Source organism: Hyperoodon ampullatus (assembly GCF_949752795.1).
Source record: "Hyperoodon ampullatus genome assembly, chromosome: 7".
Lineage (NCBI taxonomy): Eukaryota > Metazoa > Chordata > Mammalia > Artiodactyla > Ziphiidae > Hyperoodon > Hyperoodon ampullatus.
Genome location: NC_136920.1, coordinates 84813157 through 84827150, shown reverse-complemented (window position 1 = coordinate 84827150; position 13994 = coordinate 84813157). Strand labels below are relative to the sequence as shown.

At 45.0% G+C, this 13994-nt stretch overlaps 1 protein-coding gene across 4 annotated transcripts in view; it reads left to right on the top strand.

Moving 5' to 3' along the window:
• The window catches only part of NTM (neurotrimin), a gene marked incomplete at its 3' end in the record, with an annotated part of 926915 nt that overhangs the window by 39661 nt on the left and 873260 nt on the right, over nucleotides 1-13994 (top strand). The window lies entirely within an intron of this gene.

Sequence of the window (13994 nt, the reverse complement as noted above, 5' to 3'; positions counted from 1 at the left end):
GGACCCCTGGACCCAGAGCTCCCATGTGCCCTGCCCCTCCGCCTTGGGAGTGAAAGCTGGGTGCCAGTTCAGAGAGTCATTCAGTGTCCCTGCAGATCTAAGAGCACATTGCCCTTCAGTGTATTGACCCTAAGAGTTATGTCTTTACCTCCTCCTTCCCTGCCCCATGTTAGCCTGAGAGGTCCTGCCAAAGGGATGTGAGAGCTAAGGAAGTTTTGATCTCATGAGCCTGTGGATTCTAATCATGGATAATGATGAACTCAGCAACTGGGGCCTAGGGAAGCTGTCAGGGAGGACCAGCCCCGGGGGCAGCATGGGTCACCTTCTGGGTGTTTTAGTTTGGTGGAAATGATGCCTTGTGGAAGGAAGGGGGGGGCAGGGAGGAAGGAAGGAAGAAGGAAGGAGGGAGGGAGGGAGGGAGAAAGAAGGGAAGGAAAGAAAGAAAAAGAATAAGCTCGTGAGTGGTATGGGGAAGAAAAGCAACTAGACCAAATAGTTTGGTTTTCTGTGCATTTTCAATCCAAAGCAGACATTTATGAATGGAATATTCACCTCTATAATCTTTGGCCCTTCAACTTTCAGATAGCAATCTGGAATATTAAGACAAAACCGCCCTCCGCTCCCCACCGCATCAAGTTATTCATTTCTATACTTAGCAGAAGAGTTTTATTAATTCCCAAGTAATTGATAGTGATGAATTTGTTCTCTGACTGCCGTGGTTTATTGATGACACTAGTGTCTGATCTGCTCTCTGTGCTTATCAGTATAGGATACATGCTTGGCTTTTTTTCTTTTTTTTGCGGTACGCAGTCCTCTCACTGTTGTGGCCTCTCCCGTTGCGGAGCACAGGCTCCGGATGCGCAGGCTCAGTGGCCATGGCTCACGGGCCCAGCCGCTCTGTGGCATGTGGGATCTTCCTGGACCGGGGCACGAACCCGTGTCCCCTGCATCGGCAGGCGGACTCTCAACCACTGCGCCACCAGGGAAGCCCATGCTTGGCTTTTGAGTTAATAAAATCTACAGAGTGGTTTCAAAAAAGAATATGTACTCAAATGTAGTTCTTGGCAAAAGCAGCTACCTCTTTATGGGGAGTGTGTGTGTATGTTTCTGAATCATCACTAATTACAAGAAAGGGAAAATGTCTGCTTGCTTTCTACTGGTTTGTTTAGATGGAAAACAACTAGGACAGAACCATTTGGTGCTGAGATGGCTTTAGATTCTGAGTGGAGCTGTGGCCTTTGCCAGTTACAGGGGTCTCAGGCCACAGAGTATTTCAGGTATAACAAGACCTCATGCTGGATTGGGGTGAAAATGAGACAGAATCCTGCTTGGCTTTGTGAGGTCACCACGAGTCTTTTCTCCCCTCTGGACCCCACCTCCTCCGTGTGTCTATTGAATTACAGGATGGCAGATTCTCCAAGGGAAAGGGTGAGGGCACCAGGGTTGGAGTTGAGGCAACCACCTTGGAAAAGCCACTGCTGGCAAATAATATTGTTACGAATGTTAGGGAAGTAATTAAAATGAACTCATCATTTCCCAAAATATTTATGTATTGAAAGTAATTCCGACTGATTGCCTTTAAGTAGCATTTTCTTCCGTTTCCGTGATAACCAGTGGGTGTGTGTTTCCCTTTGCTTTCAGGATCCAGCCCCACGTGTGTGCCCTCCTCGTGGGTGGAGATGAGGAGGGGACCTAACCCAGTGACACAGCCCAATTTCCAACCCTGACATTGCCCGAGCCGTCCAGCCCTCCCTCCCGGAGCTTCGGGAAGAGTCCGGCCCCTGCGGGGACACTTGCTGTTCTCTTCCCGAGGGAGGGGCCCTGGTCAGTTCACTGCTGCCTCCTCCATGCCACAGGCCGAAAGACACAGTGGCCAGAATCAACTAAGGCAGACACACCAACAGCTGGGTTGCCACACCCAAGGATTTTATTAAAAGTAATAGTGTTTGGGGCAGTCTTGCCTTTTGAAGCTGCCTGTAGGTACATTGTCCCCGTAGGAGAGGCAGAGGCTCCTGAGGTCACGAGGAGGTGGCCTCCTGTGCCCAGATGGTGGAAGCAAACCCGGGACAAACCCCAGTCAGGCAGGTGGAGGACTCAATTCCTAGGCCTGGTTTGGCCCTAATCGGCTACATGACTTTGGGCCACAGCCCCAAATGCTTTGAATCTCGGTTTCATCCACCTTATATGCAAAGAGATAGATCTTCAAGGTTCCTTCCTCTATGACATTCTTGAATTCTGGAGAAAAGTCCATATGCAGAGAAAGAAAAGACCAGGAGGTTCTGGTTAAAGGTGGGATAACATGAAAAATAGATAAACTCGGGAGACTAATTGTACAGGGTGTCCCCTCCCAAATGCTGCAAGGTGAAGTGAGCAGAAGGTCCCGGGGTGTGGCCGTCCTGGGGTCAGGGCTGCTGTCCAGGACCGAGCAGGTAGCCTGTTGGCTACCCTGGCCTCCCGCTGCCTGGGTGCAACTGCCCCCCTGCTGAGGCCCTGGATCGCTGAGCCTGGGGAGGAGATTGGTGCTCAAGGTCAGACCAGACTCTGTCCTGTGACAGAGATGCTGCAGCAGACCAGGGCAGCAGCCAAGACTACCGTTTCACTGGGGAGTGTTGAAGAGTGGGCAGGGTCCTTAGGAGGAGGGCACAGCAAGGTCAGCACGCTGAGGTCATTTGGACGCGTGCATACTTGTCTCCCGTGCCCGACCCTGGCCTTTTGCCCAGAGTCCATGATTTTTGCAGGTGATGGATGGACGTGCCCACTGGGTTCCCTGTTCCTTCTTTAACTTTGTCAAAATTTGCATCTCTATTCCTCCAGTGAGAATGCCTTGCTTTACCCATCGGTGTATGCCATCTCCCTAATTTCTTGCAGCCTCTTTCTAACCCTTCACAGGCTTGTGTGTTATTCCTTCAATCTCCAAACAGGATTCTTTGTACAATGCAGCTGCCCAGGCCTCTGGAAAGCCGTTATGCATTCCTGAAACCCAGACAATTCCAATCTGCCCGTCCTGCCCCTTGACACCTAGTGGGAACAGTCATGATGACTTTGGGGGGCCTCAGGTGTGAGCCCAGATCTGATCCTTCCCTGAGACACTGATAGGACTATTTATTGAATGACCGTTTAGTGACTCCGAGGGCAGGCCATCTGGGAAAATAATATGGGCTGGAATTGGAATGGAGTTGGGCGATGATCATAGAATCTTAGAAAGGATCCTAGGTGATTTTCTAAGTCAATGGGTTGCAGACTTTTTTTTACACTGGTGGCACCTTTATAACAGGAGAATCTCTAGCAGGCCCCCGTGTACAAAGCAGACACCTGGCCCTGCTGGTGGCAGCAGGCGGAGCCTGGAACCAGAGGTGCTTGGTCCTCAGGGACGCTTTGCCCTGGCCTTGTGAGCACGTGCTATTGATCTAAGCTAATAAACTCTGTTACAGATGAGGTCATTAAGGACAGTGCTTCAGTAAATTATTTATTTCCATGTCTCTTGATTTTGTAATCCTGAGGATATAGATGTGTACCATATTATTAAACACAAGCAAAATGATTCTAAATTGTTTATCTAAAGTTGAACATCTGATGAAGAACAGGACAGGAACCAGAATCGTGGGTACCTGCGCTGTAGGCTAGTACTCCCTCCTTTTTTTTTTTTTTTTTTTTTCTTTTTTGTGGTACGCGGGCCTCTCGCTGCTGTGGCCTCTCCCGTTGCGGAGCACAGGCTCCGGATGCGCAGGCTCAGCAGCCATGGCTCATGGGCCTAGCCGCTTCGCGGCATGTGGGATCTTCCCGGACCGGGGCACGAACCCGTGTCCCCTGCATCGGCAGGCGGACTCGCAACCACTGCGCCACCAGGAAAGCCCATTGTACTCCCTCCTTTAAGCTAGAGTACCAGCTGGCAGCATCCCGATCAAGTACTAGCCACTTGTTAGGAAAGCAAATTCTCAAGCCCAACTCCAGACCAACTGTGAAACTACAGAGAAGGGACCCAGAAATCTGTGTTTCTACCAGGCCTCCAGGTTACCTTGATGCACGCTGAGAGCAGCTGTTGTGGCCTAAACCTTTATGATCCCTGAACTTTCCCAGTAATATAGAATGTTCTTAGTGTTATATGGGTTAAGGCTTTGGGTGTTCTTATGTGTTTATTTTGGTAGTGGGCCCAGGAGGAGGGAGAGAAGATTTAGAATATACAGAAGGCCCCGCACCCATTACTTTGGGATGAAGGTCAACAGATTTAGCAAATAAAAAATACAGGCTGCCCAGTTAAATTTATTATTCAGATAAACAATGAAAAATATTTTAGTATAAGTATGCAATATTTAGGACATATTGATGCTAAAAAGTTGTTTTTTATCTGCAGTTCACATTTAATCGGGCATCCTGTATTTTATCTGGCAACCCTATTTGGGACAGATCACAAATTGGGAACATTTCCTTTTTCAGTCTTTTTCTCCTCCCTTCTCTAGACCCAAAGTCAGACACCTACCTCATTGCAGTGCTTTTATTTCCCAAATCCCTTTCTATGTTGGTGAGAGAAGCTGGCAGAGAGAGGAACTAAAGCACGTGAAATGGTAAAGGGAGTAGCCTTCCAGCTCACCATTTTTAACCGTCATTATTTCACTCGCACTGTCACCACATTGTAGAAACTGCTGAGTAAGAGGCCAAGAAAACCTTGGCAGAATCACACAACTGCCTCTCCCTCCCTCTGCATCCCACTCAGCAAGCTCCCCAGCCTGTCTGTCACCCCCATGTCTGCTGATGAACTCACCAGGCTGGCCAATGAACTGCTTGTGGCCCCATCTGGACCTTACCAGCAAAACCAAGTCCATATTTGTCAGACACAGAGTCAGACTCAGCAGCAGACACAGCTTCCACTGGGTGGGGGGCAGGAGTGGGGACCCCATGGTGGGCGGCAGAGAAAGTCCCATCGGTTTTACCGTAAGATCTTCCAAATGAACTTGAACCTCCAGTCGGACTTGATTTGAAAATCCAAGGAAACAGGTCTGTAGTCTTGTTTTTGATGTGCTGTCCTAGGTAATGGAGCTTGAATTAGGGAGTCGATTTGGAGATTAGGAGGCAGAAAAATGCCAGTAGAATGGAAAAACCCCCAAAAAATGTTTTCTTACTGTATTCCTTGTCTGATTTCCTTTGGTGGTGGAGTTAGGCTGAGAGTCAGTAGACCCATTTTCTAGTCTCAATTCTATTTTGATATTAACACGTGACCTTGAGTTAGTCACAAAATCTTTCTCGTTCTCAATCTTCTCATATGTAAAGTGAGGATACTTTGTGAAATTAGCCAACCTCTAGCTCAATGACTTATAAATTATATCATTTTTCTCAGGACCGGCTAAACTCTTTCCCAGATCTCTGCTTATCTGAATGGCAGCTTAAGCCCCTTCCTGCACCAGTAAACTATGACAGGCAAGATGTCAACCGATCAAATACCACTTGTTTCACCCCTAGTATTGTGCCTTAAACAATGAAGGGGAGAAGACAGCTGATACCTTTTCCCCCTTGCCTTCTACAGTGATAATAGCAAAGCCTACCCAAACTGTGGACTCAGGGGGCAGAATTTAATGAAATACGATTTTGGACTAGGGATCCTTTGACCTGATCATTGTAGCCTATCCTTGGTGGGCAAGGCTTTCCCAGCTCTAGAAAGAGCTGAATTTTGTTAGACATTAAGGAACTTCTTATTTGATGTTAGCAGGAACTGGACAGATAAGTTCATTTGTCTAGAGGGTAGTATGCAGCCCTCTGTGCATAGGTTGAAAACGTAATCATTGAGGGGAAAACATGTTCTGATATAGAGGGCTCTGCAGGGGAGAGGAGCAGGTGCAATGATGTACTCTGGTGTGACTGGATGCTCTGAAGCTGGTGTGCTGAGTCCCTGCCAGCTGTCCTAGGCTATTCCCACTGGCATGTACACATGTCCCCCGGGGCAGACCTGCAATGCACACACAGGCACCACACCTAGCTGTGTGGTTACCTAGCTGGATCCCTGTAGAGGGTAAGGCATGGGCAAGGCATTTTGAAACCATAATAACCCAAAGGCCCCCAAGTTCCTGTTCATGCAGGATCAGATCAGCATTTCATTTTTCTACTTGTCCCGGGGCTCTCTCCCTATAGGAGAAGGGTCCCGCAGTTAGTTCTGTCCTGGATGTTGGGTTGTTCTCAACACACTTTAACTCTTCAGAGAATTTATGTCAAGGAATGTTAGAGCTACTCTTCCAGGCTGAATTTTTTATTTAGAAGGAAAATGGCACACTCATTATCTCAGTGGAGGTGTTCAGTTTGGCAATTAAAATGAGGGTTGTAAAATTTATCAAGAAAAGGACAGAATCAAAGAACCTAAGGCAATCACAGCCCTTCAAAATCCATCTGGACCGTCCCTCTTCCTAAAGGAAGATAGGGCCCAACCCTCCCCGCAAGAAGGAGATCAGACAAAGGCTTTCCTTCCCTTGATGCATACCATATACAGTTAGGAAGCTGTATGTTGTATCTCACCTAAAACTCCCCTTTGGCAGTGCAAGTCTTTTGGAAAACAAACAGCTCACGGTGGAAAATGTCCTTAGCTTTTGGCAGCCTCCTGAAAGGTTTGGTTACAGGTTTCATTTGCTCTTTTAATGGGATTTTCTGTGAGTTATTGGCAGTCAGAAGGGTTCAGACGACTGGCTGAACAGGAGGCATCGTAAGATCATAGAATTTTAGAGCTGGAGGGAACACTTGGGTTTGCCTTCCAGACAGAGATCATTTTGTCTGAGGTCCAGCTAGGAGGTAGTGAGGCGGGGGTGATTTTATCCAGTCTTCTTTGCCACATGACTAGACTGATGGAGACCTTTAAATGTCAACAAAGCAATTTTGAATGGAATTCAGAGCCCACCGGGATACTAGCCTCAGAGCTGTGATGCTGGAGGAATTATAGGAACCGAGTGTCTGTAGATCTCACGGAAGCATCCTGCACGGGCTGTAGCCTGCTGGCTTTATCAGCACGTTGGAAAACAGCGCATCTGTGGCCAGGAGCTATCGGCGCAGATCACTATCACAGTAGAGCACAGGTCGGACACGACCAAAAGATGCCCAAATCTCCTTTGTTTCCCATCTCCCACTCACCAGGGAATTGGTAACAGTTCTTTCAAAGACTGGGCTTTGAGCGAATCCGAGCAGGTAGAAAAGGAGCAGACACCTCGCCTGAACTCACCCAATGCAGCCCATGCAGAGGGAGTGAGGGGGCAGAGGCTGGTGCAGGGATGATGGGGGCCGTGACTGAGTCATCCCTGAAGGCTGCCCGTCCAGTCACAGACCAGACGTGATTATGTACCTGTTTGTCTCCTGTGCAAGGCCAGCTGCCTGTACCCTGGCAGGAGTTGTTGTGCGGTTAGGAGCGATCAAATTGACATGAGATTTTCCTGGATGGTGTGCTGGTTCTCTGTTAAAACTCAAAAAAGCAAAATAAGTCGCCAGGGCTTTGTCTGCCTGTCTGTTGATATTTGTGTGTCACGTGTGTACTGACATATGGACAAAGTCTCAAACCAAGGAGGGTCTGTGCCCCAAACAGAATCTCCCATTTATTGAAATAAGGGTTTCATCGCCAAATGGCCAGAGGCAATCACCAAAGCATGCACTTATGAGACCAGGATGCAGGTCAGGGTGAGTTGAGCATCTCTTCTGGATTAGCCTTGATAGATCCATCCATCTTCCCATTCAACCACCATCTATTCATTTATCCATCCACCCAACAGATGGTCCAGCTGCTCAGTGTACATGGATGAAAAGAAATGACCTGAGCTTGGTCCTCACCCTTAGCTCATCGTCTAGTGGGAGAGTCCTCAGTCCTAGAAGGAGCAGCTACATTGCTAGTAAAGTATTTGTCTGATTTTATTATATACATGCAAGAGAAGCTGTTATTATATGCAGGTAAATAAACAGAACATTGCAATGTGTGGTAAGTGCTGGGACATAGCGAGCGACGTGGTGTGGACGCTGGGACCGTACACAAAGTGAAATAGGGGGAACGGGGGAGGGTAGAGGGTGGATTTCCTGAGAGAGAGTGATCCACAGAAGAGCTCTGGGAGGAGGGACATTTAAGCTGAAACCTGAAGGATCAAGAGAGACCAGCAGTGGAAAGAGGAGGCGGAGGAAGGAACATGCGAGAAGGCTGCGAGGCGGGAAACAGCCCAGCATGTGACAGGGGGCTAAAGGGGCCAAATGAGAGGGAAGGACACAGATGCCTGATCACACAGGGGTCTGAAGGCCATCAAAAGTTGGTTACATTTTAAGTGCAGTGGTAGGACACTGAGGGAGGGATGGAGTATCCAGGGATTCTTTTGGCTGCTGGGTGTAGGTGAAATTGGAGGAGGGCAACAGCAGGCATTGGGGGGCTATCGTAGTAGCCTGGGCAAGAGATGCCCATGGTTTGAACAAGAGAGAATGTGGGTCAGGGCTGGATGCCCATCCTTCTTGGAGATGTAAAGCTGAGTCATCCGTGCCCCCAAATCTCCCTGGAGGACTACACCATGGGAGCCTCCATCAGCTTCTCCCTGACTTCGTGTGTTGTGAGCAGGTGATCAGCACCAGGTATAGTGTCCTGTTCTTGCTTAAGTTTCTCAGTGGAACTTTATAAATGACAGTGCAGGAGGCTGAATAATGGTCCCCCAAAGCTATCCACACCCTAATCCCGGGAACCTGTATGTTACTTTACATGGCAAAAAGGATTTTGCTGACGTGATTAGGTTACAGAGGTGGGAAGGTGATCCTGGATTACTTTAGGTGGACCCAGTGCAATGACAAAAGTCCTTATAAGAGGGAAGCAAGAAGGTCAAAGGCAGTAGCAGGAGCTATGACCATGGAAATGGGAGGTTGGAGGGATGCAAAGAGGGGCCACAAGCCAAGGCCTGTGGGCAGCCTCTAGAAGCTGAAAAGAGCAAAGATTCTCCTCTGGAGCCTCCAGAAAGAACTAGCTCTGTGGAAACCCTGACTTCAGCTTAGTGAGACCTGTGTTGGATATCTGACCTATAGAACTGTACGATAATACATTTCCGTGGTTTGAAGCCATGAAGTTTGTGGTAATCTGTTCCAGCAGCAATGAGAAACTAATACAGATGGTAACAGTGTGACATTGTGTAACCCCGAGGCCCACTTCATGTGTCAGGATCTGTTTTCTGCACCCTCCCAGGTCCCCTGTTTCAGACCCACTGGACTGAAACTGGCTCCCCATCACTGGACTGAGACTGGCCCTCCATCACTGGACTGGGACTGGCCTCCCATCACTGGACTGGGACTGGCCTCCCATTACAATGCGGGTAGAGTCTGCTTCCCTTACCAGAGCAGCCAACTGAGGACACACAAGCCTCGAACTTCTGGAATTGGACAGGCTAAAGAAACATAACCCAGAAAACCAAGCAAAGAATGTATTTCTTTTTCTGTTTTATGAAAGTCAGTTTCCATCCTATAGCCAACAGTGGCAAGCATGATGGCTTGGTAGAACTACTGAGTGTTTGTTGGCAGGTGCTTTGGTCTAACTGTGTTCGATGATCTCAAGCTTTCTCCATTCGGTCCTGCCCAGGCTCCGGCACTGGCCTTTCTCGCTCACATCCTCATTCCGCCCTTCATTCTCTTTCCATTCAGAGCCAATGGAGTGTGTCCGCCCTTCAGACTCTGGATCAGAGCACGCTGATCCCTGTGGAGTGTGCGATGTACTGGCAGCTTGTAGAGGGCTCCAGTAGAAGAGGAATTACCAACAATTTCTTAACTGAGAAATCAAGCATTTGCCCTGAAATAAACTTATACATCTATCTGACAGCTCTGCACTGGCTCCCACCATGCGCGTCTGCATGGGGTCCTCAAGTCCAGTGGCATGGCTGTGCAGTGATTCCTGCATGGGCTGACCAAAGGCCCTTGGCTAATCTTTTTCTCTGTGAAAGCAGCAGAGCTCCCCAGTGGAGGAGAGGACCAAGGCGTCTAAGGAAGTCTTAGAATCCTGCCCTCTTTGATGCTCCTTCCCTTGCCAGGTTACAGACACACGGTTCTGCCTGGGGGAAAGAGAAGGGATTGGACAGTGCTGAAGGTTCTTCTGGATCCTTTGACCTTTTCTCCACATAGACTCTTTCTTTGAAACCAAGACTAATGATCTGGTAACCTCCAGACTGGACTTCCGGAACAGGGGCTTAATTAGGGCTCATTTATAAGAAGTTATTGCATATGCAGTTCCAGGTGACTTCCCCAAGGGCTCGAGACAAAGATGACAGGGGTGACATGGGACAAGACTTAGACTCTCTCTTTCCCAGAACTGTCGCTCTGTCCTGCCTGGTTTAGGCTTTCCACTCTACCTCACATTTAAACAAAACATTTGCTGACTAACCTACATCCCTTTATTAAGTACGCTCCACCTTAGCCTCAGAGAGATGCATATTTAGCATTGTGATTATTTGGGGTTAGCTCTTTTTTCCTCTTATGAATACACATGAGGACTTTCCTTTTCCTCCTAACTTTGTTATGGTGAATGCCTTGCTAATAAGGGTTGTACCTCTAGATGCATTTTACTTCCATAATTACTAAAGGACTTAAGTACTCTCTGGAGATACTAGCTATTCCTATGTCCTGTGAGCAGGCAGTGGTCAGGAGCATCAGCTGTTGAAAAATCCCCAGATCAGAAAACCCAGAGAGTTCTTGCATTCAGTTCTGAACCCCACAGTTCGGCCACAATGTAATCCACCTACTTGGTGTAAGTATCCTGCTTTGTCCTGATGGTTATCTTGGTTGAGCAGAGGAGAGCCTAGGATTTGGATTGGCTGTTCAGAGGGATAGCCATGACATCTGATAGCAGCTGAATATTTTTTTGCCAAATATTTCAGAAATGGATGTGTGCCTGGCTCTGATCTGCTGTCTCCCTTCTGACCCTTCTGCCAGATTCTCCATCGAGACACCTGTCCCCTGTGTCTGGATGTCTGTCTCCTCCCCACAAAATTTTCCACCTGTGTCCCCTTGCCCTGTCCAATCTTGGCGAGGAAGGTGCCCAACTTCCTGTTCTTTTGTCCATGTCCACTGCCTCTCCTTCTCTTCCGGTGAGCCCTTCCATGGCACTTCCTGTCCCTCTGGACTCAACTCAGGTTTCTGACAATGAATTTGCACTGACGGTGACCCTTCAGAATTGACACTCCAGTTTAGGACCTCCAGCTTTCCATGCCTGTGGTCGGTAGGCCAGGAGGTTTCTGAAAGAGAGATGATAAAAGATATAGTCCCTCTGTATATTTTAAAGTAACCCCCAAGTCCCAAGGAGGTGACACAATGGGCTCTGATGGATGCTATACACACAGGGTATCTATGCTGCATCCAGGGAAGCCTGAATTTAGGAAATCTACAGCTTGGATAACAAGAAGTTAAGTAGGCCTGTTCATTGTCCATGGGGATATGTTATCTCATCTTTCAAGGTTACCAGCTGCATAAACAACCCTGAAGATAAAAATTCTGCTAAAAAAATTGATTAGAGTCTTGTATCTGACTTTATTTTCTTTTTTAAAAAACATGTTCATAACTTTCTATTAAAATTTGTGTATTTATTTTGCTCACAGTTTTTTGTTTGTTTGTTTATTTTTGTTTTTGTTTCTGTCATTTCCCACTAGAATATAAACTCCATGAGGGCAGAGATCTTTGTCTTTTTTGTCACCATTGTACCTTGAACACCTAAAACAGTGTCTGGCTCCAAATAGTGACTCAATTAACATTCACGTTCATGTACAAGAGCTCCTACAGGTTAAATAATGTAAAGCTGTTGAGATAAAAGATATATTATTTTTAACTTAAATATACATCTTGAAATTGCTTTTAAAGATGAATATACCAGTTTATGCACCCATTAGCTGTGTATGAGAGTTCACAATTTTTCACATTTTTACAAGCCAATGTTACTGAAACACTGCAGCATTTTGCTGAGAGATGGGTATGAAATGTCTTCAAAGTTGCCTTTTCCTAATTATTAATGAGGAAAAGGACCTTTGCTTATGTTTATTGGCCATTCCAGATTCCTCGTCTATGAGGAATCTATGAGCATATTTTTGTCTATTTTTCTGTTTGATAGTCGGCTTTTTTCTTGTTTATTTGTCTGAGTCAACTGTATATTCTACGTATTGATCCTTATTGATTATATGAGTTGCAAATACCTTCTGTCAGTGTTTTTATTTTGTCACTTCCACTTGTTTTTGATACCTTTCGATGTAATTTTTAAATTTAATGATGTCAAATTTACTAATTTTTTCTTATATATTTTGTGCAGTTTTTATATTTAAAAAAAATCCTGCTTTACTCAAGAGCATAAAGAAGTACTCCTGAATTCCTTCTAAAAGTGTGAAAGTTTGCTTTTTGCCTGTAAGGCTTTAAACTACTGAATTTAATTTTCGTGCACATGTAAAACAAAATTTTTTTCATTTAGATATCAAAATATGGCAGCACCATTTATCAAGTATGTATACACATATACACCCATATACAGACATCTGTATTTATTTCTATAAGAAACTATAGATATTAGGAACTTTTTATTATTCAATTTATTCAAACTAAAGAAAAAGAGCAATTTACCTGTTTCTCTCATCGCCCCACCAATCCACTCTCTGCATCCAATGACCTTTGTTTATCTATATCTATATATTTATATTATAATATATAAAATATATTTTATATATTTAGTATATAACATAATATGAATATATATTTAGATATATACAGAAATCATACAGTATTTGTCTTTCTCTGTCTAATTTCACTTAGCATAATGCTCTTGAGGTCCGTCTATGTTGTCACAAATTGCAAGAATTATTCTTTTTTATGGCTGAGCAATAGTCCATTGTATATATGTACCACATCTTCTTTATCCATTCCTCCATCAATGGACAGTTAGGTTGTTTCCATATCTTGGCTATTGTAAATAATTTTACAGTGAACATAGAGGTTCGTATATCTTTTTGAATGAGTGCTTTTGTTTTCTTCTGCTAAATACCCAGAAGTGGAATTGCTAGATCATATAATAGTTCTATTTTTAATTTTTTGAGGACTTCATACTGTCTTCCATAGTGGCTGCACCAATTACACATTCCCACCTTTATTGCATGAGGGTTCCCTTTTCTCCACATCCTCGCCAACATTTGTCATTTCTAGTCTTTTTGATAATAGCCATTCTGTCAGGTGATATTCCATTGTGGTTTTGATTTGCGTTTCCCTGATGAATAGTGATGTAAAACATCTTTTCACATTTCTATTGGCCATCTGTATGTCTTCTTTGGAAAATGTCTGTTCAGATCTTCTATGCGTTTTTAAATTGAATTGTTTGGTATTGGGTTGTATGAGTTCTTTATGTATTTTGGATATTGGTCCCTTATCAGATATATAATTTGCAAATATTTTCTCCCATTCAGTAGATTGCCTTTTCATTGTGTTGATGGTTTCCTTTGCTATGTAGAAACATTTTTGTTTGATATGGTCCCACTTGCTTATTTTTACTTTTGTTGCTTTTTCTTTTGGTGTCAGATTCAAAAAATCATTGCCAAGACTTTTGTTAAGGAGCTTACAACCTATATTTTCTTCTAGGAGTTTTATGGTTTCATGTCTTATATTCAAGTCTTTAATCCATTTTAAGTTAATTTCTATGTATGGTGTAAGGTAAGGGTCCAGTTTCACTCTTTTGCATGTGACTATCCAGTTTTCCCAACACTATTTATTGAAGAGACTGTCCTTTCCCCATTATGTATTCATAGCTCCTTTGTTGTAAATTAATTGACCACATATGTGTGGGTTTACTTCTGTGCTCTCTCTTCTGTTCCATTGGTCTGTGTGTCTGTTTTTATGTCAACACCACACATTTAATTACTAGAGCTTTGTAATATAGTTTGAAATCAGGGAGCATTATACCTCCAGTTTTGTCCTTATTTCTCAAGATTTGGATATTTGGGGTCTTTTGTCATTCCATATATTGATAAATTTTAGAATTATATTAGTTCTGTGGGAAATGT